Source organism: Ictidomys tridecemlineatus, chromosome 3 (assembly GCF_052094955.1).
Source record: "Ictidomys tridecemlineatus isolate mIctTri1 chromosome 3, mIctTri1.hap1, whole genome shotgun sequence".
NCBI lineage: Eukaryota > Metazoa > Chordata > Mammalia > Rodentia > Sciuridae > Ictidomys > Ictidomys tridecemlineatus.
The window spans coordinates 102,272,035-102,297,150 of NC_135479.1; the positions used below are offsets into that span (position 1 = coordinate 102,272,035).

General features: G+C 50.2%; 1 long non-coding RNA gene and 1 pseudogene across 1 annotated transcript; one reads left to right on the top strand and one right to left on the bottom strand.

Annotated features, from left to right (window-relative positions):
* Nucleotides 1–286: 286 nt before the first annotated feature.
* Nucleotides 287–3,875, bottom strand: LOC120884352 (uncharacterized). The gene is made up of 2 exons (XR_005726762.2): nt 3,364–3,875; nt 287–3,214 (listed from the first exon to the last, which is right to left on the bottom strand). It is a non-coding gene; the product is annotated as an uncharacterized LOC120884352 (long non-coding RNA).
* A 14,368-nt stretch (nt 3,876–18,243) lies between these two features.
* LOC101971282 (RNA-binding protein FUS pseudogene) lies at nt 18,244–20,030 on the top strand (annotated as a pseudogene).
* The last annotated feature ends 5,086 nt before the right edge of the window (nt 20,031–25,116 follow it).

Here is a 25,116-nt window from a genome sequence, read left to right on the forward strand (position 1 = left end):
TATGATGTGATTTCTATTTTGTTTTGTTGAATATATGATTTAGAAACATTGACAATAATTTCAAACAATATGCATTTTTATGTGTTAACTTTGTGTTCCTTGTTCACACCTTTGCATGACACTTCAAATAGGGCTGTGGTTTGCCTCAATTCTGTATGTACATCTAGAAATAATAACTTAAACAGCATCCCTTCACCTGGCCCTGGCCTGCCATTCAGTGACAATAACACACCATTACTGTATCGATTAATTTTACTTAATAATTATTTTGTGACTTTTTAACGTATTCCCTTTCTCCCAGTTTATTAATTATTTTCTTGGATATGAGCCCAAAACAAGCAAATCTATTACTTATTGAAGAAAATATTTACATCAAACTATCAAGGAAGTAGAACCAGGTGTCAAATGTTGAATCTGAATGATAGGAATAGAGGGAACTTTCTTTTGATCACTTTTTTTCTGTTCCTTTTTATATAATCACACTGTAAAAATATGTAATTTACCCTACATTTAAAAAAAAAAAACTCTGTACAATTACGGTATTAGTTAAAATAAAACAGACTGAAATGCCCACAGAAGGCTTCCTGCACTGCAGAACCACCAGGGCTGGTCTGAGTGCCGGCCCACATGCAGAGGCCCTCCCACCTTCTTTTCACCCCTCAGACCACAGCAGAGGCAGAACCAGGGATTCCAACATGTCCATCTGTCCTAGAGTACCGTTATCTAATGACAGTCCAGAGAATGGAATCCGGGCGTCCTGATGCCCTATCCTCTCTTTGTTCCTCAGATCCCAAACGAGCCAGCTTCCTGAAATTTTCTTTCTAAGGAGATTTTATGAAGCTGGCATGATGGCCCACAACTAGAATTCCAGCTCCTTAGGAGGCCAAGGCAGGAGGATCCCAAGTCCATGGTCATTATGGCAACTTGGTGAGACCCTGTCTCAAAATTAAAAAAATAAAATAGCCTGGGATGGAGCTCCGTGGTAGGGAGGGGGGCCCAGGTTCAATTCGCAGTACTTCCCAACAAACTAAAGGCTTCCCAGAACAGTGAGCTGGGAGCCAGCTGACCATTAACTCCCACCAGGAGGATCTGAAGGACCAGCTTCCGCACACAGCTGGGTCTGTCCTGGAACCGACTCTGAACCCTCCTGGGTGGCCGACTCCTCATCCAGTGCATCTCCCCACTCTGTCCATCTGAGGCTGAGCCTTATTAGTCAGGCCGGAGTCAACGTCCCTGGACTCCCACACTGTAAGCACTGCCCCCTCCTCTTGCAACAGCAGCCTGCCAGGGCAGGAACAAGGTCAACCTTATAGGTCTTTCTGCACAGTGACCCTGGTTGGAACAGTCCCCTGGTGCAGAGGAGCATGCGCTGTCCTTCCAAGGACAAGCCCAAGCCCGTGCTGGCTCTACAGAGCCTGGGGGCACTGTAGGCTGGATGCCAGGCGCCCCGGCAGGGCCTGAGCAGCGTCACGAGAATACCGAGCTGGGGTCTGTTCTGAACATGGTTCCCTAGGTGCTTCCTCTGGGCTCCCAGGCTTTCAGAGGTGTCCTGGGCACACTGTCCTGCTGCCCTCTTGGTACTCAGCAAGAAACCCTTTTAATAAAAATGTCCAACATTCTGGAGATCTCAAGTCCCTCCCCTGGCTCCTGAGAGCCTCAGCTTGTTCAGCCTTAAAAGTCAGCGACTGACTCAGCTCGTCTCTGAGGACTCTCTGGCCATAAAGTCCAATGACGAGACACATCTGAGGAAACCCTTGGACACAGGAAACAAGCACTGGAGTTTTCTCTCTTGAAACTTGGCTGGTTATCTATGCTCTAGTGGGGCCAGGGGCTTGAGTGGGGCTGCCTCAGCACTGGACATGACCTCTGAGGAGGCTCCCAGTCCACTGCATGCCTCAGAAACTGGTCTCACTCAGGTCACTGGAAATTTGTTTTTTTGCAAAACTCAGTAAACACTTGTAATGTAAAATAAAAGCAAATTGAAAAGCACAGGGAGCATATTATGAAAAATCAACAAAGCAGAAATATATAGAAAATCATGTGCATATGTCAATGGTTACAAATATCATTTTGGGGGTGGGGTTATTCTACTAGCTTTACTTCATTTTGTGTTTTTTTTTTTTGGAAATGGGATCAAATGAAACACATGACTCTGCTTGCTCCACTGAATAATGTGTGTTGGAGTTCTTTGCTGCGCTGACCCATGGGCTTTAACTGCTGCCCAGCAGATACATCAAGTTTTGTTTGCTTCTTTTTGTTAACCACTTTCTCCCTGATGGACATGTAGTTTGCTTCTAGGGGTTTTGCTCTTGCAAAAAAACACTGCAGAAAACTACCATTTTGCTCACCTACTGGATAATTTCTCTAAACTGGATATTTAGAAACTGAATTATTGGGGTTTTGGCAATGCATGTTTTACCTTTTTTAAAAATTTTACAATTGCCTGACAATATGGGGGGAATCCTACATGTGCACAGGAGTGGCCGGGGGAAGCCAAGTCCTGGTGCAGGAGAGCCAGCTGGTGCTGGAAGCAGAGGCCAGAGCAGGTGGGGATGCACTGTGAGGGAGGCCGCAGTGCAGTGTCCATGAGGCAGGGCTGAGGCACTCTGGGCTCTGGTTCAGGCTGGGCCTGGGGTTGCAGAGCAACTGTGCCTTCTGGATGTACGGCGGGGTGGAGCTTCGCTGGACGCTCTCAGGCCGCATGTCCAGTACAGAACCAAAGTCCCAATCTTCCTGCAACGTCCCTGGCACCCTCTGCTGACAAAGCTGGACACCGTGTCTCCATCTCAGAGCAGGTACTGGAAGGTGGACCTGGGCTGAGGCAGTGCATTGCCTGCTGGATAACTGGCGGGATGGTCAGTGGTGGCTCCACTCCTTCCTGGGGGCTGCAGAGGGTGATACTCTAGCTCTTCCATTAGCTTCTGGAGGGAGTGGGTCCCCATGTCCCCTCCTGGACAGCAGAGCACAATGCGTCCACTCCACCGACAAGACGTGCCTCTTCTCACCGGGGTGGGCCCTCGAGTCCCGGTCCTCCGTGCTCCAGGTCTGTTCTGAGCTCCGCTGCGGCCCTGCTGCGCCCTTTCTTCCTGGCCCCTGCTTGGCTCCGGTGAAGCTGTTGTCTTGTCCCTCCCGAGGCCTCTTCCGCCCACGCATCCCCTCAACCGAGGGCACAAGTGCTGCTTTCCATCCCTCTCAGCTGACCTCGAAGACACCCCTGCAACGAGTGGTGGTCAGTTCTCTGGACAGGGAAGGGAGCCCTAGAGGAGAGGCAGGCACTCCAGGCCTGGCAGCTGGTAAGGGACAGCTGGGATTAGCGCGTGAGGCTGCTTAACCCGACCCCGTGCCGGGACCAGCAGGGCTCACCCGCGTCTTCGGACACCTTCAGGCTGCCTGGCTTCTCATCACTTCTGTGTTGTCTTCTCAATTTCCAGGTCACTGACCATGTTCTTCAGGTTGTGTCCTCCTGGCCTCACCGCTGGACACTCTCTGGGATCAGCCCCACAGCCAACCCAGGCCTGCATTTCCAGGTTGGGCTTTCTCTGGCTGTAACCTGGAGCCACCAGATTGCGGTTTATTGTTGCTCTCAGACAGGTGGGACACAAGCCGGGCCCCTTCTGTTTTTACCCCCCTACCTCATCATTCCTTCCCTCCCAGCCCTGCCCAGAGGGACTGAGGACAGGACAGGGAGGTCTCTCAGGGGCAGGCATCCTGGCAGGGGATGGGAAGGGAGAGCACAGACCCTCCCTGAGACCTGCTCTCTCCATCTGCACTCCGGGAAGCCATGAGCCAGCTTCAGGTCAGCTGTGGGGACAGTGAAAATCCCACCAAAGTCCTCCTTCCCTCTCTGGCTTCTGGGCCTACCCCTCCTCCTCCAGACACACCGGCTCCTGAGCCCCTCCACCACCCCACTCCTTCCTCTGCCCCTCTCTCCCTCCTTTCCTTCCTCCTGCCCAGGCTTTACTGGCAAAAATCAAACCAAATAACAGAGGCATGAGGAGCAAGTAAACAGCCACCCACCTTCCCTCCAGGCCCTGGAAGCAGCTTCCTCACCTCCGCTGACAGCCTCGTGTATCAAAGTGCCTGGCTCTCGTTCAAGGCCAGTGGCAGTGGCCCCAGAGTTATTGTGCCGAGATGAAGGCAAATCCAGGCAGTTTCTATTTTTAGGTGCAATTGTGTTTCTGGAAAAGCCTGTACATCCCATAATAGGAAATCCTGAGAGTGTGAAGACTGTTTCCTGCCAGTTGAAGCACTGTTGTCTTTGGCTGTTCTGACCACGGCAGAAAACCTCGAGTACAGGGCGGAGATGGAGGGCGGGGCGGGCAGAACCTGCCACTGGGGCTGGTGAGTGAGGAGAGGGACAGACAGTCCGGACAGCCGCAGAGGTGGTCCAAACTTCGGTGAGTGCGGGGCCTGGGGAGGACCTACCCCCTAATATGATCACTTTGAAAAATAGTTGTGGGAACAGGGTCAGCTGAGTGCTTGTCATAGGAAATGGTGCCTGGTGAGGTGGCTCTCTTAGTGGCCCTGCTGGAGGGCAATGGCCAGTCTTTGGTGACAGTGCTGGTAGAGATGGGGCTGGTGTTGGCCAGGTTAGAGAGTAACAGGTCCACTTATTTTAAAGTGAAACTGTTCTCAAAATGTTCTCCCAAAAGGTCCAGAAGGTCCTGAAGCCATATATCTCACCCTTCCACACGCACAAGTCACCTGAGACTACTATGCTCAACGAGGATTCTCATTCAGTAAGTCCAGGACAAGGGCCTCTGCACTTTGCCAGAAAAGTGAGTTTCTCCAGCTGCTCACTGTGCCCTCCTCTGCACAGGCTCAGGGCTGAGGTGTCTTTCCGCTGCTCCACATTCGGCAATTCCTTGTGGGTGGCGTGGGTGGCCGTGGGGGGACCCGGTACAACAACAGATGCTCGCAGCTGCTCTGTGCACACCTCAGGTGTCTTCTCTCCCCTTCCTCTTGTGGGTAGCTGGTCTGCCCCAGCAGACAGTGGCCAAGGGCGTGACCGCTGGACCACTATGAGACTGATTGGGACCTGGTGACAAGTGGTTCTGTGTGCTCCATAATGTTGGGTGCCTGAGGGTGTATTGGCCTCACCATCACCCGTATCCACTCAGATCCTACGTCCAACAGCCTTAAGAGATCCTCTCTCCTTTCCTGAGTGTGGCATTACTGAGGGAATGGCCAGCTTCTCTGGCAGGAGTTGAGGAAGAGCTGCCACGTGTGTGTGGTGTGGTGTGTTGCAGGACCCTTCCTCAAGGGTCTCCTTCCTTTCAACCCGTGAGCCCTGGACCGTGGAACGGATTCATCTAGCAATGGGTGAGGGATTGCAGATTTCCAGTGCAGTGAGTGGTGCCTGGTTTCTGCTCGTTTGATCGTGATCTTCTTGGTTGTTTATATAAGGTGATACCCTTACTGGTTGCCCACGATCTCACCCTGGCACACCTTGGCTATCAGCCATCACCAGGGGTCCCTGAAGATCAGACCCCCAGCTTGTCTTTCTGCCTCATTTCCCATTATGAATCATGACAATTACTTCCGCCTTTCCTGTGCTGGTCCAGGGCCTCCATGTAGCCTTTGTTATTCCAATAGCACAATCCCCATTGTCTCTAAGCCCAATTCAAAGGCAACATCTCCTACATTCAATATTGACCTCCCTAAGACAGCCACCACAGAGTCTCCCAGGGAAACAGGTGTCTCCCTAACTAGGGGACTCTTTAGTACCCGAGTAGAGGGTGTGTCCTCCAGGACCTCACCTGAGCTGTGAGAGAGTGCCCCATGTCAATAGCTCTGCCCTCCCCTGCTTGTCTTCCATCCCTGCCTGCCCTGCCTCCATCCTCCGAGCATCCACCCCATCCAGGAGCTCTCATTAGCCAGGCCCTGGGCTGTCGTGGTGAATGACCCCTTTCTTCCTACAGCAGGAACACTCCTTCCCTACCCAAGCCTTTCTTCAAATTGGCCATAATTATTGGTAGCAAAGAGGAGAGGCAGGATTGGCTCTTCAGGGAAGCAACATTGTCTGGGGGACCTGGCTCAGGGAGAGCTTTTCCTGACTCCTGGGTGGGGAGAAGCTGCTCCTCTCTAGTGGGTGGGAAGGGGCTACTTCTGCCAGCCAAGAGATTCTTGGGAATCTAGGGATTGAACACTCTCAGGCATATCACCCCCAGCTCTCTGTTTGGCTGCCAAGTTCACTCCTTATCAGGGTTTTCATTGCCTCATAGAGACCCTGCAGGGCTGTGACTTCAACTTCCTTCCTTACTCCAACACTCAGTCAGGACCTAGATCTGACAGTCTTCATGATCTGCAGGAGATGAAAGCACTTAAATGGCGCCATGAAATCTTCTGGCCTTCATACTGTGTTCCAAGTTTATGGTCAGCTGGCTTGAGCCTGTCATCTTCTTCGGGGTTTCAATTTCAGTTAACTAATCAACTCTGGTCTGTTGCTGCCATATCTCTAAAGTGCTGGTGCTCTTGCATTAGCAGGATGCATCTCCTTCCAGCAAATTCTATCTCAATTCACTGCAGATGACAATTTCATAGAACTTATCTGCAAGATAAGATGAAAAGCTTTCAGAGTCTTTTGAAACTCCGCTTAACATCAGCATCGGGGTCTTGTTCCCTTTGGACATGTGAGTGATTCCATTCCAGACCCCCATCCTGAAGGTCTCATCCCAGGCCCACTGCTGGTGCCCATTGCCCCAGGATGGGTACTTTCTGAATCAGGCCCTGACACAAGGATCTGAGTGCAAGTGTTTATCTGCAAAGGGATCCAGAAAGCACTAGCAGAGATGGAGCAGGGCATGAAGCCAGTACAGGGAGTGGTGTCCAGCAGGAACCTCCGTGGAAGCCTGGGGCTTAATTGTACTGGGAAATGGGCAACACTGTTGAACAGCATCACTGCTGCCCAGGGATGAGGAAGCACCTCCTGTCATGGCTGAGCGCCACTTCTGGGGGCATTCACTTGATGCCAGCCCAAAAAGCCCCGAGCAGAGAACCAGGGGTTCCAGTTGAAGAACTGGCCATCTCCCTGCAGGGGAGGTGACCCGTGGTTCCAGAGACACTTTGCTCTGGGATGCCAGGAGTGGCCCCCTGGTGGAAAAATCCCACACACCAGCTCCTGTGGATTTACAGTGTCCCTGCATCTCAGGGAAGAAAACCCCTTGAAGGGTCGTGCCTTAGGTGAAAACTTCAGGCACTGTGGTAGGAAGGTGATTTTGAGATTCAGGAATTTTTGCTGAGCCCCTCAACATATATGGAAGGTACTAACAGCGCTGGCCTGGGTTGTCTTGGAGAATGCAGAACATGTTCCCATCCGCTGACGTCTAGCATGCAATGAAGACTGCGGCCTGGGAGCCAAGTGACATGCTCAGGTGGCGACAGACCGAGGGCTCCATGGAGGGCCTTGTGATCTTGTGTCCCTAGGCCAGCCTGTCCTGTGAGCTGCCCCACACACTCACTGTGAGAGAGCACCTGGGAGACACCTGCACACACCATTCTGATGCTGCTCAGAAAGTCTCACACACGGGAAAACCTGAGGACTCTAAAAGTGTCCCGAGAGGGAATCAGAAGAGCCGAGCACTTGCGGGAAGTCTTCAAGTTAGTCTTGATCAATTCCAGATGTCAGCATCCTCCAATCCCTGGGATTGGCCCTGCAAGAGGACCCGGGTCCAGCGGGCATGCAGTGACCTTCTAGGCCCACAAGAGGGAGCCAGTGGCGCGGGCAGCTGTCGGCCGCACCCGCAGGAGGCTGGGCGCGGATCCCAGGTGGGGAAGGAAGAGGTTCTGGGGGCTGGACTGATGCCTGAGAGAGACCCAAGCTCCGAATGATGCAGAGACGCTGACGTTTGCATTAACCGCGTTTAGCGTAAAAACGCGTGCGTGGGGATTCCGCGGTTTACTCGCACTGCCGAGTGTGTGTGGTTTTCTGGACTCAGCAGACGAGCCGTGCAGACGCGGAGCGCAGACGCGTGGAGAGCCGAGCGCTGGGAACCCCGCGTGCGCGGCTGCTGGGGAGACGGGCGAGGCTCCCGGCCGGGCTGCCCTGGCCTCCGGACCTCCGGGCCTGTGCTTCGGCTTCCCTGTGGTTTCAGCCACCGCGTGGCTGCCTTGAGCCTGCACCCAGCAGACAGGAATCCGCAGACATCGCCCACGGGCCGCGGTTCCCACCGGACTATTGCGATTCTGCCCTTCACGGAGAGAAGCCCTGAATGCCTGACGCCGCAAATGAGCTACCAACTTAACTGTTGGAACTTCACTAGAAACAACAGCGAAGCAGCCATTGAGGTTGCCTCTATTTAGAGAATGCGTTCTGTGTATCCTAGGGGCACAACCATAAAGCAAGGAGAATAAAGTTAATCAAACATCATAGATCCCATATATCTAATTGACCCTTTCTCTGTAAACCGTAGGAACCGATGTGTTTATTCCAGGAATACCCAAAGCACTTGGCTTAGGAAATCACCTTGAGTCCACTTAGGAGAAATAAAAATAAAATCAATTTATGCCATGCCTCTTTGGGACTCCAAATATTACAAGATATACTGAAGTGTTTATTCATCTGACTTGAGCTGCAGTGACACAAAGCTTTTCTGGACATTAATTCACCCTGGAAGGATGAAGACTCACCACACCCACTGGAAGACAGGAACGGAGCAGGAGCCAGAATCTACCAGCCTGGCGCCTTCACGTCAAGAGTTGGAACTTTCTGTTGGAAGAGGCTGGCCTCTCTAGCTGCTCACTGCCTCTGGGATCGTCCTGCTTCCCACACTGCTGACTGGGAGGAAAGCCTGCAGGTGGGGGCCACCTCCACTCGCTCTTAACTTTTCCCAAGGCTGGTCTCCCTGGTCTGCTACCTGAGGGATGCTTCCCAACTTCCTGCACATCACAAGTGCAGAAAGGGCTAATATTTGTATAAAAAGTTAACACTAAAAACTAGCACTGGAATTCAGAAGCCTCTCTATGAAGGTTGGTGGAAAAATCCATTGTGTGTTCCTCAGGTGATGGTAAGTATGGAGTTTGCATGGAACTTCCAAAGCAGATCTTTAGCGTTTTCAATGAGGAGCTTGAGTTTGCTTTTTTGCCCCTCATTTGTTTGCATGAGGTTTTACGCACAAGATGACCCCTTGCAACAAGTCCTTGAGACATTTTCATGATGAGGTCTTCAAAGTTTTGATAGTTACCATCACTGACTTTGCATCTGAAGATAAAAATTTTAAGCCCAACTGTTACAACATTTGAAATTGCACCCAAAGAGAACCTAATTATCCTCCCTCTTGATTCATCAACAGAGGGAATGTGGGCCTTTTCTGTGGTGAGGGGAAAGATGTGGAGTGCAGTAGAGTGCTTTCAGATTGAGTATTTCAAAGCCAGGGGCCCCACCCTGCCGAAAGCACCACTGTGGCATTTAGCTTGCAACTAGAGTGGAAGGATCTTGGGGATTTGGAGACAGAGATTAGGGCGCTCCGAGGGCTGGGGATCCCACAGGGCTTCCTTCCCTGCTTTACCTGCTGGCCACATGGTGGGTCCCTGGACCCAGATTTTCCCACAGCTGCCTATTCCTAGTTCAGACAGGCAGTGCTGCCCCTCAGCTCATGGGTGGACCAGGTGGGGCGCTTCCTGGACTTGCTACAGATCATTCTGCAGGAGCGAACACCAGGGTAACTTGTGCTGCTCCAGTCCCCTGGGCCATCAGGAGGCCTTGGGAAACTGGGGTCTTGGGAGCACTAGGTGCCCTTCAGAGCATCAGCTGGTGCTGCAAACCTCGCTGGGAAGTCGTCTTTAGGTTGGGCTCAGGAGTGTTACTAACACCACTCAAGCTACTCAGCTAGAGGAGCAGGAAGGCGTCCCAGTCCACAGCTCCACAGATATCAGATGCCCTCAGCCAGCTTTGCACCAGGGCCAGGCTCTCTTAGAGCTCCCTGGGGTTAGCTACAGCCACAGGGATCTTCTCTAGGGACCTGTCACTACTGAGATGAGACCAACAGCTTCTTTGCTCTCAAAGTAGAATATCTAAGATTTGTTCCAGATGCATTTTGAACAATAGCATTAGAAAAAGTGGTCACCTGGTGTAAAGGAAACACCTCATCTGGAAGTTCAGTTTCTCATGCTGGCAAAGTGAGGCTCTTCCTATCCTTAAAGACTCCCTTTTATCCTCCGGGAGGATTCTGCTGACTTCTGGAAGTGTTCATCAGTGCCAGGTAAGCTAGGCATGGGAGCGAGGGCAAGCATGCCCCCCGTGTGGGCAGACTCCACGGCCTTCCGGCCGCCTGTCCAGAGCCCTGTGGCCTGTACAGTCCTCTCAGAGGCCAGCTAGTGCCTGGGCGAGCCCAGGATTGGCCAGTCAGGAGCGGCTGCCACCTGCTGCCACTTCCCTCCTGTCCCTCCTCCCCATACGGCCTCCCTGTGGGCAGCACAGGCGCCACCTGAGCCCCTGCAGTGTGGCCCATCCCATGCCTTCCAGTGCAGTAAGCTGTCCATGCCTGCGGGTCCTCACAGGGGTGACTTGTGTAGTAACTTCAGGGAAATACCAAGAATGGAGGCTGGTGACAGGAAGCACTTACGGTGTCCTCCACACATGGTCCCCATCAGCAGCTGTTCAGATAGCAGTGCCACCATTAACTCTGCACGGCATCGCCCGCACGGTTATGTGGCTGGGAATGTCCATGGGAAGTGTCGCTCACCTCCCCAACTCCATTGCTTCTTTAAAGTTTCTTCCCTCAGAGTGCAGCTGCTGGCGTTGAGGAAGCCTGAAGTTGTCCTCACTAGCCAGGTTCCTGTATTGCCTCTGCTAGCCTCTCAGTGAACAGGCTGCTGGTGACAGTAGGGTAAGGGCCCCGGGTCCCCTGCCCCAGCTCTCCCATGGCCGAGCTGTAGCCCTTTCCTGTCCTCTCTTGTGGCACCCTCTGGCTCCCTGGTGCTGCAGTGGGAGGACTGGAGTGGAGAGCTGGTCTCCCAGGCCACGGGCAGCCTGTCTTCGATGGCCCTTGGGGCCCCTTGGGCTGTTGGCGTGCTTGGCCCGGGAGGGTTGCTGAGTTCTGTCCCACCCTGTCCTCAGGTGTCATGATCAGCACCTGGTTGTCAACCCTGCTTCCCTCCCACAAAGCAGAATATTGCTCAACGTGCCTACCCTCTGTCACGGTTGTCCCCTCTGTCCCCACAGTGTCTCTATCTGCTGAGAGTTAGTGCTAGACAGCCCCTTTCAGTCCTTGTGGTCAAGTGTCCGTGCTCATCCCAGCCCCCACCTGGGGCCGATGGATGAGCCATGAAGGAAGTTGGGGTGTTCATTGCTAACCACCACCAGGGAGGCTGGGCAGGTGAAAATGCCCTGGGGTACATAGACAAGTGTTGCTCTTTAAAACTGAGAGGTCCACAGCCCTCTGGTTAGCCCCCATTTTATACTGGTTAGTTGTTCACAGCCAACGGCAGGCAGAATGCCAAGACAGCCCAAGACCAGCACCCCAGCCCCAGGTGCTCACCTTGCATCACCCAGGGTGGGAGTAGGCCCCCCAATACATGAGCTCTCAGTCCTGTAATTCAGGAGCTTATCCCTCATGGGTGTGACCTTGGGAAGAAGGTGAAGTATGAGATGCCCTCTTCTGGATGCCGAGCCACCCCATGGACATCCATGGAGGGTCGGGGACCTCAGTCCTACCTGCATCCGCAAGGAAGGAATCTTGCCAGTGACCTGAATGAGGCTGGAGGCAGATCTTTCCAGGCTGACCTTCCAGATGAGGACGCAGCCAGCAACACCTCCACTTTAGCCTTGTGAGGTCCCGAGCAGAGGATCTGGCCCAAGCTGAGCTGGGCTCTTGCCCACAGCAGCTGGAGATAGCGGGTCTGCATCATTTTAAACCACCGAGTTTGTGGTGCTTCCTGGTGCACCAATAGGAAATTAATACCCTCTGTTCCATCTTGAAATAAAATGCACAGACAACATAATCTACTTATTCACATAAATTTAAAAATATCAACGTATTATGCTAACTACCTTATAAGGAGAAGTAAGGAGACAGTGTTCCTGAGAGAAGCCCCTGATTTTCAGTAGTGCTCCCCAGGCATGTCACCCTAGAAGATCTGTGGAGGAGGCAGAGGTTGCATCTGTCCACTGAACCACCAACGTCAGGGGACACATTCAGTCTGACCTGGTGTCAAGCACTGTGGATGATTTTCCAAAATCACTAACAACTGCTGTAAAATTCTGTTCAGAAAAAAAGTCCAACCTTCTGTGTGTGTAATTACATTTCCAAAAATGCCAGTATATGTTAAAATCTTGCAAAAAAAAATCATGCTTATGTTGGGTTTTATGTGCGAATAACCATGCACAGATCTCTCACCTACTTTACTGTCCAAGGTGACCTCCACAAGCCTTCCAGTGTGGGGCAGAAGCCCAGCCACTGCGGACCGGACCGGGAGCCGCCACCCCCTCCCCCCAGTTTCCAAAGTGACCCTAGGGGATGGTGCTGCTGGGGGGCACCAGTGGCTGGGAGACATTCAAGTGCTATTGCACCCAACCCCCATGCTCTCTTTGTTGTTGAGAAAAGGTTCGTGGTTAAACACCTAAAATATTTTCCCGAATAGGCTTTCTAGTTTGTTTGGCAAAACGACAATATTTAAATTAAAAATACTAAAACCCTAAGTGGCGACTGCAAATAAACAAGCCGGCAGTGGCCCCTGACCTCGAACTAGGGCAGCGTCTCAGCAGGAATCTGAATGGAGCCCTGTGGGCGGAGCGAGGGTCCTGACTCAGCTCTGGGCAGCGGCCAGTGGGGGGGTGGCAGGGCCACCCAGATGCCAGGCAGCTGCTGCCCCCAGGTGCACTGGAGAAGCGCAGCAGCTCTGCCCATGGGAAAGGCGGGGGTGGCCTGGAGGCCACCCTAGCGCCTTTGAGGAGCCCTGCGCTTGGAACAGCACAGTGGGGCACTTCCAGGAGGGACACTATAAGGAGAAGTCATAGCTCCCCAGCGACTCTTGGGGCCCTTGAGAGGGAGGCTTTCCTGGGGGAGTCCCTTCCTGCCCAAGGCTTCGAGGCCACAAAGCCCGAGAAGCCCTCGGTCTTAGTCCTTGACACCTGTTAGTGGAAAACCGAACAGGAACACCAGGACCTCTGGGATGGAAGCCGCAGATGCTGGGTTCCAGTGAGTCTCTGCCCAAGAGAGGCTGGGGTCTGCCGCTGCCGCTCCAGGTGGTTCTTGGCCTGGCCTACAGGGAAGAGTGAGCTGCTGTGGGCTGTCCCCTGGCCCAGCTTCCCTCTTCTCCCTCTGCCAGCCTAGCCTGCACCTGGGCAGCCGACCCAAGAGGGAACATTGCCACTTCCAGTCAGGAAGGGCTGCTTCACTCAATTCCACAGACAGACAGCTAGAAAGAATATCCAACAGACAGACAGACAAAGAACCAGCCAGACAACCAGACAGCCAGACAGAGATAGTGAGCCAGACAACAGACAGACAGACAGCCAGACATCCAGCCAGACAACAGACAGACAGACAGACAGACAGACAGCCAGACAGACAGCTAGAGAGCCAGCCAGCCACACAACCAGCCAGACAGAAAGACAGGCAGGCAGCCAGCCAGCCAGACAGCCAGACAGACAGCCACACAGACAGAAAGACAGCCAGACAGATAGACAGCCAGCCAGACAGCCAGACAGACAGCCACACAGACAGAAAGACAGCCAGACAGATAGACAGCCAGCCAGACAGCCACACAGACAGCCAGACAGACAGACAGACAGATAGACAGCCAGACAGCCAGACAGACAGCCACACAGACAGAAAGACAGACAGACAGGCTGACCGCAGCAGCTTCTTATCTGGAAAACAAGAACACCTTGCTGAAGCTTCCTGGCCGGTGGTCATCGCTCAGTCTCCCCCAGCAATGGGGATGTCAGGTGACCTCTCCTTCCCACTCACACTGTGGAAAGGACTTGGGGAGAAACATTGAGCAGACTGGGAGTTCCTGCTTTAGGACCCCTCGGTGGCCTGGAGAAGTTGGGTTCTGTTTCTCTCCTGGAGCCAGACCTGTACTCAGGGGCACTGCCTTCCTCCATTCCAGAATATACCCTTCTTAATATTTTAGTACTTTAAAATTGGGATGCACTTGGTACATCTCTTCACATGATGGGTATCATTTTGTTTTCTTTCATAGTATGTAAAATGATGGTGCATCTAATAATTAATAGCATCATGGATTCAATGAGGTATGACAGATAGGCAAGGCAGCCATGGAGAGAAGCTTTTCTGAGATGTGAACAAGTAGGAAATGCACTGTGGTGAAATCCCAGGTGGCCCAGATCTCAGGTGTCAGATCTAAAGCGTTCCCAGAGTCCCAAAAGGTACCATCACACTCAGTTCTGCTGCTATAACAAAATGTCACAGAAGGGTGCTTTGTTGTTTTTGGTGCTGGGGATTTAATCCAGGGATGCTCTACCACTGAGTCACATCCCCAGCCCTTTTAATTTTTATTTTGAGACAAGTTCTCACTAAGTTGTTTAGGGCCTCTCTAAGTTGCTGAGGCCAGCCTTGAACTTGTGATCCTCCTGGCTCAGATTCTAGAGTTGCTGGGATTACAGGCATACACCACCACACTCAGGAGACTGGGAAGTTTAAACAACAGACATTTATTTCTCACAATTCTGGAGGCTGCAGAGTCCAGGATAAAGGCACTGGCAGGTTTGATTCTTGATGAGGGAGCCATCCAGTGAGCTTTCTCACCCGCAGATGACCATATTCTTCCAGCAAGCTCTCTGGTCTTTCCCATAGGGCACTGGTCCATCATGAGGGCTCTCTGACCTGACCAACTCTCAGAGGGCCATCTCTAGTGACCACCATGTCAGGGACCAGTGCTGGAGGCATAGATTCAGTCCACAGCACAGACTGCAGCCATCACCTGCATGGGTGACAGGTTTCCTGCTTCAATTCTGATTGAACGAAGCATGCACAGTGGTGGGGTGGTTCCTGTCCGTGTCTTGCCAAGGAGGGTCATTTTTGAGGTGACACAAAACATACAACCTTGGCCCTTCTCAGGTCAATAATTTCTACCAACGACTTTAACAAAGGTATCTTGCAGTTGCTTGTCTAATGATTTATGGCTTCTTCAAAGCACAGTGGAAAACAATTCCCACTGAATGAAATCCACAATGTGATACTTAACGGAGTCAAAGGGGTTTTCATTTTGTTCAGAGAATCAATAGCATGTGTGTCGGACGGTGAAGGAGGGCACAGGACCGACCCTGGTGAGCAAGGTCTTGTTCAGCATCAAGTCTGTGTGAAGCAGGAGTGGAAGAGAGCGTGAGAACGGGTAGGCAATGAAATCGAACCCCAGGACGTGTTTTGATCTTAATACATCGACTTTACTGGACTCTAGACACAGAAGGACTGTGTACAGCAATTTCTGGGTTTGGGCACTGTTGACCCACTGGAGAGCTGCTACGGGTGGAACAATTGGTAATGACAAGTGAAGCTCTCAGAGCTGACTGCCAAGCACTGACACCCACTTGTACTGAGAACTTCATTTGGGGACTAATCAAAACCCCAGTGGTGACAGCCAAGCAATCACACTCTCTCTCCAGGAAACAAGAAAGGAGAAGGGGAAAGGGTGTGCCTCCTGAGCCTGCTCTCTTTAAGAGGCTCCTTAAAAATATCACCAATAGCTTCCAATTGCTTCTCATCAATGACCCAATAATAAGACAGGCTAGAGAGTGTGGTTTTCTTAACTGCTGTGGACACTATTGGATTTCAGTTAGTGAGGAAGAAGGGAGAATGAAGATCTGAGGGGCAGCTGACAGCCTCCGGCCAAATCCTTCAAGCTAGTTCACGTCAAAGGGAAGGACACAGGGAATTCCACAGGAACTGGAGGCAGGCAATGTGGTCTGGCCTCCTGGGACGGTGGGCTCCTGGCACACAGTGGCCGCTCGGGGAGCCTCCTGGGGCTGTGTGGCTTCTGTTTTTCACCCAGTGCAAGGCCTCCTGCAGTCGTTCTGTTCACTGCCTTTTTGCTTCTCTTTGCACGTGGTTGCTCCCTGGATCCATCCTCAGGGAAACTGCAGGAGCTGGGGGGCTTCTCTGACTGACCCCAGCTTCCCAGGAAAGGAAATCTCTCCCTCTGGCTGAGGCTACCCCTGGTCTGTGGTCAAAGGGTAAAACCCATCTGCTAAGTCTGTGTGTGCAAGTGCAAGCTGGGGTGAGAGGGGTGGCCCAGAGGTGCTGTCCTCAGCTGGAACAGAGCCTGTCTCTTCTAAACGGTCCAAACACAGTCCACAAGCTTCCATTTGTGAAAATATTCGCTATCCAGAAGGTTCAAATCAGAAAAGAAAAACCTGACAATGAAATCATCAAGGCCCTGCCAGGGGCCATTTAAACTGTCACCTCAGGAAAAGGCAGGTTATGTCCTATATCCCTCTTTGGTGCTTTCCAAACCTACAAAAAAAAAAAAAAAAAAAAAGCCACTTATTTCAGACATGAGGGGATCACCCAGCTAGCCAGGATGCGTCATCTCTGTCCTGCTAAGTGAGCGCTGTTCACTGTCTGCCTGGAGTCTGGCATGGCTCTTGGTCAAACAGGCTCCACATTTCCATGAGCTCTAAGATCTGAATATGAGCCAGCTCCACCCCATCCAGGGTAATTGTTGACAGCTGTGTCTTGAAAGCGTTTCTTTTGTTGCTCATCTTGCTGAGTGAGTCGAATTGCTTCATTAACATTTAGGCCATGTTACGCGTTCAAGTGCTCATGAGGTATTTGGATTTCATATGAGCTTTTTTTTTTTCTCTTTTTAAAATACTTCTTGTTCCAAACATGACAAGCCTCTATTTCTGTAATGAGTTTTTGTGTAAAGGGTGCTATTGAATGTGGATTTGCATCTCTGATCATTTGTCATGCAAAGACGTTCAGAAATGATTGCTGCAGGTCAACCTGGTTATTAAGGCCTTTTAGAATTGGGGAGAGCACATTTCTAATCATTCCTCAGAGCAGAGATGCCTGTTGGTGCTTCCCACCCAGGAGGAGTGTCAGCTCCCCTGGGTGTTTGTGGGGGCTGTCCCTCCAGACAAGATGATCTTTATGGCTTCTCAGAGCCATCCCAAATAAATGTACAGTTGAAGCAAAAAGCAATGAACTTGCTGTGAAATCTCAACCTTAAAATAAATCCTCTTACATACCCTTCCCATGAGATTTGTGCTCTAAACCACCTCTCCATGGGAATCTGTGGGCATTGTAGCAAGTTGCTACTGCTGGGATCCAGGACCCAGGACAGATGGGCCTCCTGCCACAGACACCTCTTCTTTCCTAGCAGGATCCCAGTTACCCCAGATGCCAGTGTACCCTGCTCAGGGCACTCTCCCCCCAGACGCCCTTGCAGGTAGAGGTGGCCCCTGGCACCCAAATCCTGCCAGTGAGATGTAAAGGAAAGCCATGCAACAAACCTTTGGGAAAGCTTCCCAGAGGAGGTGAGCTCGCCGTAGGCCTGGGGCTCTTGACCCTCTGCCTCTTCCCACCACCTCTTTTCAGGTCTGAAGCGATGTGCAGGGGCTGGAGGTACAGCAGTCATCCTGCGGATGTGGGCCCTGGTGGCGGCCTGGACAAGTTGTACCAGTTCTGGGCTGCTCAGCTCTGGACTTCTGTGATAATAGGGTCTCCTGTTATTTGCAGCCAAACACATTCTTAATTGAGACCTTCCATAAGGGAACAGAGAGGGCTTTTGGTTTGGGGTTGGAGTCTATTCTAGTCATCTATCACTACAAAACAGGTTGGTCTAAAACTTAGAGCTTTGGGCCACAAATATTTTATGAGATCTCTGGCTTGTGAGTCAGGAATTCAGCAAGTGACAGCTGGGTGAATTTCCTGCCTCATGGCTCTGCTCAGGGCTGCGGTTGGTACTCAGCAGGCCGATGTGCCCATCTGGGGGGCCCAGGCCAGCTTCGCCCACATCCAATATCTTGGCAGGGAAGCATGTGCTACAGAGTTCACAGGGGTCTGCCACAGGACCTTCATGTGGCTTTTCCAGCCTTGTGGTCCTGGGGTAGTCATAGATGATGTGGTGCCTTAGGGTGCTCACAGAGGGACAGTTCCCAGAGCCTGTGCCTGGAAACAAGCTGTGCTCTGCCTCTGCTGTGTTGCTTGGGCCTAAGTAGTCACAGAGCAACAGGGGGACTTGGTTTTACCTCTGGTGGGACCACTATTGAAGAACTTACAGCCGGCATCAACCAGTCATGGACTACAGGATGAGCTTGATTGACAGGCCTTGATAGACAGATAAAACCCAGAGGCCTGAGTCCTCGAGGCGGCGGTGCTCAGTCGTGTCGGAATTTTGTTGCTTGTCGGCCTGTGCGCGCGTGCGCGGACATGGCCTCAAACGACTATACTCAACAAGTAACCCAAAGCTATGGGGCCTACCCCACCCAGCCTGGGCAGGGCTACTCCCAGCAGAGCAATCAGCCCTATGGACAGCAGAGTTACAGTGGTTATGGCCAGTCAGCAGACACTTCAGGCTATGGCCAGAGCAGCTATGGTTTTTCTTATGGACAGACCCAAAACACAGGCTATGGCACTCAGTCAGCTCCCCAGGGATATGGCTCCACTGGTGGCTATGGCAGTGGCCAGAGTTCCCAATCATCTTATGGGCAGCAGTCGTCCTATCCTGGCTACGGTCAGCAACCAGCTCCCAGTAGCACCTCTGGAAGTTATGGTAGCAGTTCTCAGAGCAGCAGCTATGGGCAACCCCCAAGTGGAGGCTATGGCCAACAATCTGGCTATGGTGGACAGCAGCAAAGCTCCTATAATCCCCCCCGGGGCTATGGACAACAGAATCAGTACAACAGTAGCAGTGGAGGAGGTGGAGGTGGTGGTGGAGGCAGCTATGGCCAAGATCAGTCCTCCATGAGTGGTGGAGGCGGTGGTTATGGCAATCAGGACCAGAGTGGTGGTGGCGGCGGTGGCTACGGGGGAGCCAACAGGACCGAGGGGGCCGTGGCAGGGGCGGTGGCGGTGGTTATACCGCAGCACTGGTGGCTATGAACCCAGAGGTCGTGGAGGTGGCCGTGGAGGCAGAGGCGGCATGGGCGGAAGTGACCGTGGTGGCTTCAATAAATTTGGTGGCTCTCGGGATCAAGGATCATGCCATGATTCTGAACAGGATAATTCAGACAACAACACCATCTTTGTACAAGGCCTGGGTGAGAATGTTACAATTGAGTCTGTGGCTGATTACTTCAAGCAGATTGGTATTATTAAGACGAATAAGAAAACTGGACAGCTTATGATTAATTTATACACAGACAGGGAAACCGGTAAGCTGAAGGGAGAGGCAACGGTCTCATTTGATGACCCACCTTCTGCCAAAGCAGCTATTGACTGGTTTGATGGCAAAGAATTTTCTGGGAATCCTATCAAGATTTCATTTGCTACTCGCCGAGCAGACTTCAATCGGGGTGGTGGCAATGGTCGTGGAGGCCGAGGGCGAGGAGGACCCATGGGCCGTGGAGGCTTTGGAGATGGTGGTAGTGGCGGCGGTGGCCGGGGAGGTTTCCTCAGTGGAGGTGGTGGTGGTGGAGGTCAGCAACGAGCTGGGGACTGGAAATGTCCTAATCCTACGTGTGAGAACATGAACTTCTCTTGGAGAAATGAATGCAACCAGTGTAAGGCTCCTAAACCAGATGGCCCAGGAGGGGGACCAGGAGGCTCCCACATGGGTGGGGGTAACTATGGAGATGATCGATGTGGTGGCAGAGGAGGCTATGATCGGGGCGGCTACCTGGGCCGTGGAGGGGACCGTGGGGGCTTCTGAGGGGGCCGGGGAGGTGGGGACAGAGGTGGCTTTGGCCCTGGCAAGATGGACTCCAGGGGTGAGCACAGACAGGATCGCAGGGAGAGGCCGTATTAGCCTGGCTCCTGAGGTTCTGGAACAGCTTTTCTTCCTGTACCCAGTGTTACCCCCCCCCCTTTTTTTTGTAACCTTCCACCTCCTGAACACCCATGGATTTGTGTTGGACTACATGATTGTAGCCATACCTCTGGTTCCCATTAAAAACCATCGTTTTAGTTTTAAAAAAAACCAAAAAAACCCAGAGGCCTAACATTCACCCCATGATCACTTTTGGGTAGACAGTCTACAACGTGCCAGGAGCTACTTGAGGCACTGGGAATGTTAATGGTGCACATAACCACTGAGGTCTCTTTGAGTTTGAGGTTGTGTGTGGGCAGGAATGGCTTTATCCACTTCTGTAGGTTCTCTGCTGGGCTGAAATTAAGTCCACAGAAGATAGACCAAGAGGAGAAAAAGCATGTTTAATTGCACACGCTCAACACACAGAAGTCCCATAACACACAGGACTCAAGGAAGAGCCAGGAGATGGAAGCTCATCTAGCATCCTGAGCTACAGGGAGGAGCAGGGGCCTGGGGATTCTGGGGATGGGAGAGAGAACACATGGGGCTTAAAAGTTGTCCCACCTGCAGACAAAAACGCTGCCCACAAGCAGGGCAGTGCTATCCTGATAGGAGTCGTTTATTATTGCAGATTTCTTGAAATATTTTACAAAAGGGCAGACTTTCCAAGCTACTGTTATGCAGTTTTGTAGAATAATGAGCCCAAAATATGCTAGAGAAGCATATTTTAGGGTGGCATATTGTGGTCTCCTAAGGCCATGTTGTGGAGTGATGTGAGACCCCCAGCAAGGTTCTTCCAGGACATGCCCAGGAGGTGTGGTCAAGGCCGTGTTTAAAGGTATGCGGTGGCCTAGGGCAGCTGGTGTGATGGTGTAGAGAGCTTGCCCACAGGTGGGGAGCCCTGGGTTTCATCTTTGCTCCGTGCTGAGGATCTGTGTGGTGGTGGGAAGACCCAGAGCTGGTCTCAGGCTTCAATTCAGTTCTCAGGCATGTACTGGGTTCATCCTCTCTGAGGCCTCTCCACTGTCCGGTGTTATGGTCTTGGCGGTCACTCTGTATGATCATGGAGAAGGCTGGAGTTATGATATCTTTCTTTAACTCTGAAGAATAACAGACACTGTAGTCGAGCTCCACTGCCTCTTCCCCCACAGACCTGGAGAGAGACCTCAGAGGGAGCTCGGGGTTAAAGGCAATATTTTTGTGAAAATTAAATCTTCCCAGCTAATTTGATTTCCCTGAGAACTTGTGCTTTCCAAACTTTCCCTGCTGATCTCTCTTTTAAATTACCATAAAAATGTTTCCTTCGTCATTGGAACATGGCAAGCCGACTGAGTATAACCAAATGTTCCAGGGTTCACTGGGCCCTCACCACGTGGAAATCTGAGAAGTCTTAACAAAGCAAATGAACAAGAGCCTCAGAGGGAGTAACTCGGGTTCAGTTCATGAAAGTGGACCCTACATGACTGACGGATGAAGGCTGACCTTGAACTTGGTGGTGGGACAACCTTATTTTTTCAAGGAATGTATTCCTTTCTTTCCATCTCAAAGATTTGTAGAAATAAAGCATAATTAAATTGCACAAAAATTTGAAGATAGCCAATGAATTCATGGAAGATCTAAGTGGCCTGGGGACTATGATGAGTTTTGGGATTTGAGAGGCGGAAAAACCTGTGTTTCTGATATATATATGGCTTTTGCTGTGACTTCCTGCAGCACCTGGGCAAATGGATCAATTATTTTGTGATTCCATATGGGAAAACAGTATTTTGTTTCTAGAAGAAAAAAGTTTCTGTAGCACATTTTTCTATTAATAATTTTCTACCAATAAGCTTTGTGATTTGTGTTAGGAAATAAATGCTGGAAGAAATCCCTGTAACTAGACCCCTGGATCCATTTAAGGAGACAGCCTTATAAAGTAAGACTGCTTCGTCAGAGTTTTTCTGATATTTCAGTAGCTAATCTTCTCTGGATTTATTAGTCCTGGGAATATTCAAAGTACACAAAATTGTTTTTGATAGTGAATGATATTATACTGAAGTTTTACCAAAATAATAATCACGTAACAATAAGAATATTGATCGATGACTGCAACACATAATGTGTTAGGCAAGTGCTAATAAGCCGTGGCTTCTCATCTTAAAAATGTGGCACTGGAGGCTGTCACTGTGTCCGTCAGCACAGACCATGAGGTCCAGGGAGGGCCTGGGCACTGGCCAGTGGTGAGGCAGGGATTCTAACCCAGCCAGTCTGCTGCCAGGGCGCAGCATTTTCCACGTTGGTGTTTATCCAATGATCTCTTTGGAGGTAACACAAACGCTGTTGGAACACCGCAGAACATTTGAAAACAAACAATTTGTATTTTGTTCACTTGGTAACAAAAGACAATCAGGCAGCAATTACACTGTTGAAACAGGGTATTTTCCCTTTAAGGTTTCTATGGTAAGCGCTGAATGTTTCTGGATTCTTTTTCACCTCAACAAAGCTATTGTGAGACTGGCGGGTAAAAAGTTAAAACTTCCTTTAATTTTATTATATGCTGCTGCTTCAGTTCCCTTATTATTATTATTTTTTTAAATTATCGATCACCCAGGATACACCCCGCCAGAACAAGCATGGAGCACAGCCTACTCCAGTGCAGTCCCAGCCCACCCCACCCCTCCACCTCACCCATGCCCTTACAGTCCTGGGGACACCCCCCTGCAGGGACGCGCCCTGCCACATCCACACATGCACTTAGGACAATTGGGCCAGAGTCACTCCCCCTCCACTGTCCTTCCCTGTCCTCGTTCCTTATTCCTCCCCCTCAGTCCCCTTCACACTCTACTGGTCTTCCCTCTATTTTGATGAAGTTCCCTCTTGTTTGTTTTCCCCTCTCTTTCTTCTCATCCCCTCCCCACTTATTTTGGATTAGCTTCTGCGTATCAGAGAAGACATTCCGCCCTGGGTTTGGGATGGGCTTGTCTGACTTAGCATGATAGTCTCCGGGTCCACCCATCCACCAGTCAGTGCCACGATTTCATTCTTCTTGTGGCTGAATAGTGTTCCATTGTGTATTTGGGCCACAGTTCCTTGACCCATTCTTCTGTAGAAGGGCACCTAGGCTGAGCCCATAGCTGAGCTGCTGTGATCCTGATGTGGCTGCGTCATTGCAGGAGGCTGGAGTCTTTAGTTTTCCGATCCTCCCTCTTCCTTGTTACCCTCACTCTGCTGACCAGGAGCTCCCTTCCTGCCCTTCACTTACAGACGACACGCCTCTGTAAGCCAGACAGGCCTGACTTCCATTTATTCAGGATTAGTAAAAAGAGTCACCTCGAGAAAAGCCCACTTTCAGGAAAGACTGGACACAATACTTCCCACCCAGCCCAGGTTTTCAACCCCCGCCCCACTTCTGCTTGGTGGCTTTGCAGGTACTTCACTTCAATGCAAGGTCCCCGGAATCAAGTTATAAAGCATAGACTTACAAACACCAATCATCCCAAGTTGCTCCACTTTGGAATCTGTTATAAAGATCTTAAAGAAAGAAGAGTAAAATCAGTGACCAAACTGTAGGTTTTTCATTTAATTATAGTTCAGTTTGGAAAGCAGACTTTTCCTATCCGTGAATATCATGCACCCATTTTTAAGATCTGTAATTTCCTTCATCAGCACTTTGCACCCTCAGCGTACAAGCCAGGAAGTGCTCATTAGATTTATTCCTACCTTTTTTTCAGTAACTACAAATGTTATTTAAAACTATCTTTTGGCTTCCATGAATTGATTGGAGTATATGAAAATTGAGTTTTGCATATTCAATCTCGTAGCCTGTGACTTGTTCTACTCACTTATTTGTCCTAGGAACTGCTTTATATATTTCAAAATGAAGATTTTGTATTATCTAAATTTAAATTGTGTACACTTTCTCTTTCATTTTCATCAAGATGGATTTTCATTTTATCAAGAGAAATTTATAAAGTGTTACTGAGCACATAATGTCCCTTTAAAAAATGTAATTGGTATGTAGATACAGAATTCTAAGTTCTTATCAGGGCACATAATAAAAACTTTCCATATCCATTCGTGTGCTTCCTAAACTCCAAATATGTTGATTTCAAGCCAGCCCTCCCCTACCCTATTGGTTGTTTTTGTTCTTCTATGTGCATTAGCTGTGTATACAAAGAGAAAGCATGGAAACACATTTCTATATCTAGCAAAAGACGAGTGGTCCTTTCGATAAGTGGAATTGTTGATAGTTAACTGTGCTTTGCTCATTTGAGTGGTGTGCACATTACATACGTGGATGAATCAGTGGGAGAGAAGGACAAGACAGAGGGAGGGAGCTGATAGTTATGCTTAAGCCACAGAAAAGTCAGTGACCAGGGAGTAACTGAAAAGAAAATATCATGAGAGAAGCAGAGAGCTGCCAAAGAATAAAGACAGAAACACTGAAAAAAATCTAATTCATGCAGAGTTAGAGGAGGAGAAAACTGTGTGGGATCAATATTTGTAATGATAATGTTGATAATTATTCTAAACTATCAACACACTGAACTGTTGAAGAATTCAAATGAATCCCAAGCAGGAAAAATACATAAAAACACATTTATAGACACCTAGGAGCAGAGAGGAAGGCTCAGTATATGACAGAGAGTGTTGAGTTAATTTGAATGAGGTCAAGAAAAAGGACTCTATAAGTAAAAGGGACACAAACAACGATAGAAATAGCCACCAAATTTAACCGTCAATCACAATAACTGTGAATTAAAAACAACCAGACTGGTGTATAAGTAGCTTGGAAATAATTTCTCCATCCTAACAATAGCTAAAAAGCCAAATCTACTTAAAAATCAGACACTTTTTAGATTTGCAGAGAAGAGAATCACAGAGCAAACCACTGACACCAAAATTGGAGAGAGGGTGACAGGTGAATACCAAACCATCATGACTACTGAGCAAAACCTTGAATGGAAGTTTCTGGGACAAGCAGTGTCAGATTCTAGTCCTGGCTTCCTTTACAAAAAATACCATGTCTGACTATCAAGAAAAAATTACAAGGCATACTAGAAGTTAAAAACACCATTCAGAAAGACTAAGCCAACATCAGCAACAGACTCCAATTTGGCAGGGATGTTGGGATTATCAGACTGGAGTTGAAGACAACGATGATTACTACACTAGAAGTACTAATGGAAAAAGTGGAAAGCACTCAGGAAGAGGTGGGAAATGTAAACAGAGAGATGGAAATTCTAAAAAAGAGGGCCAGAG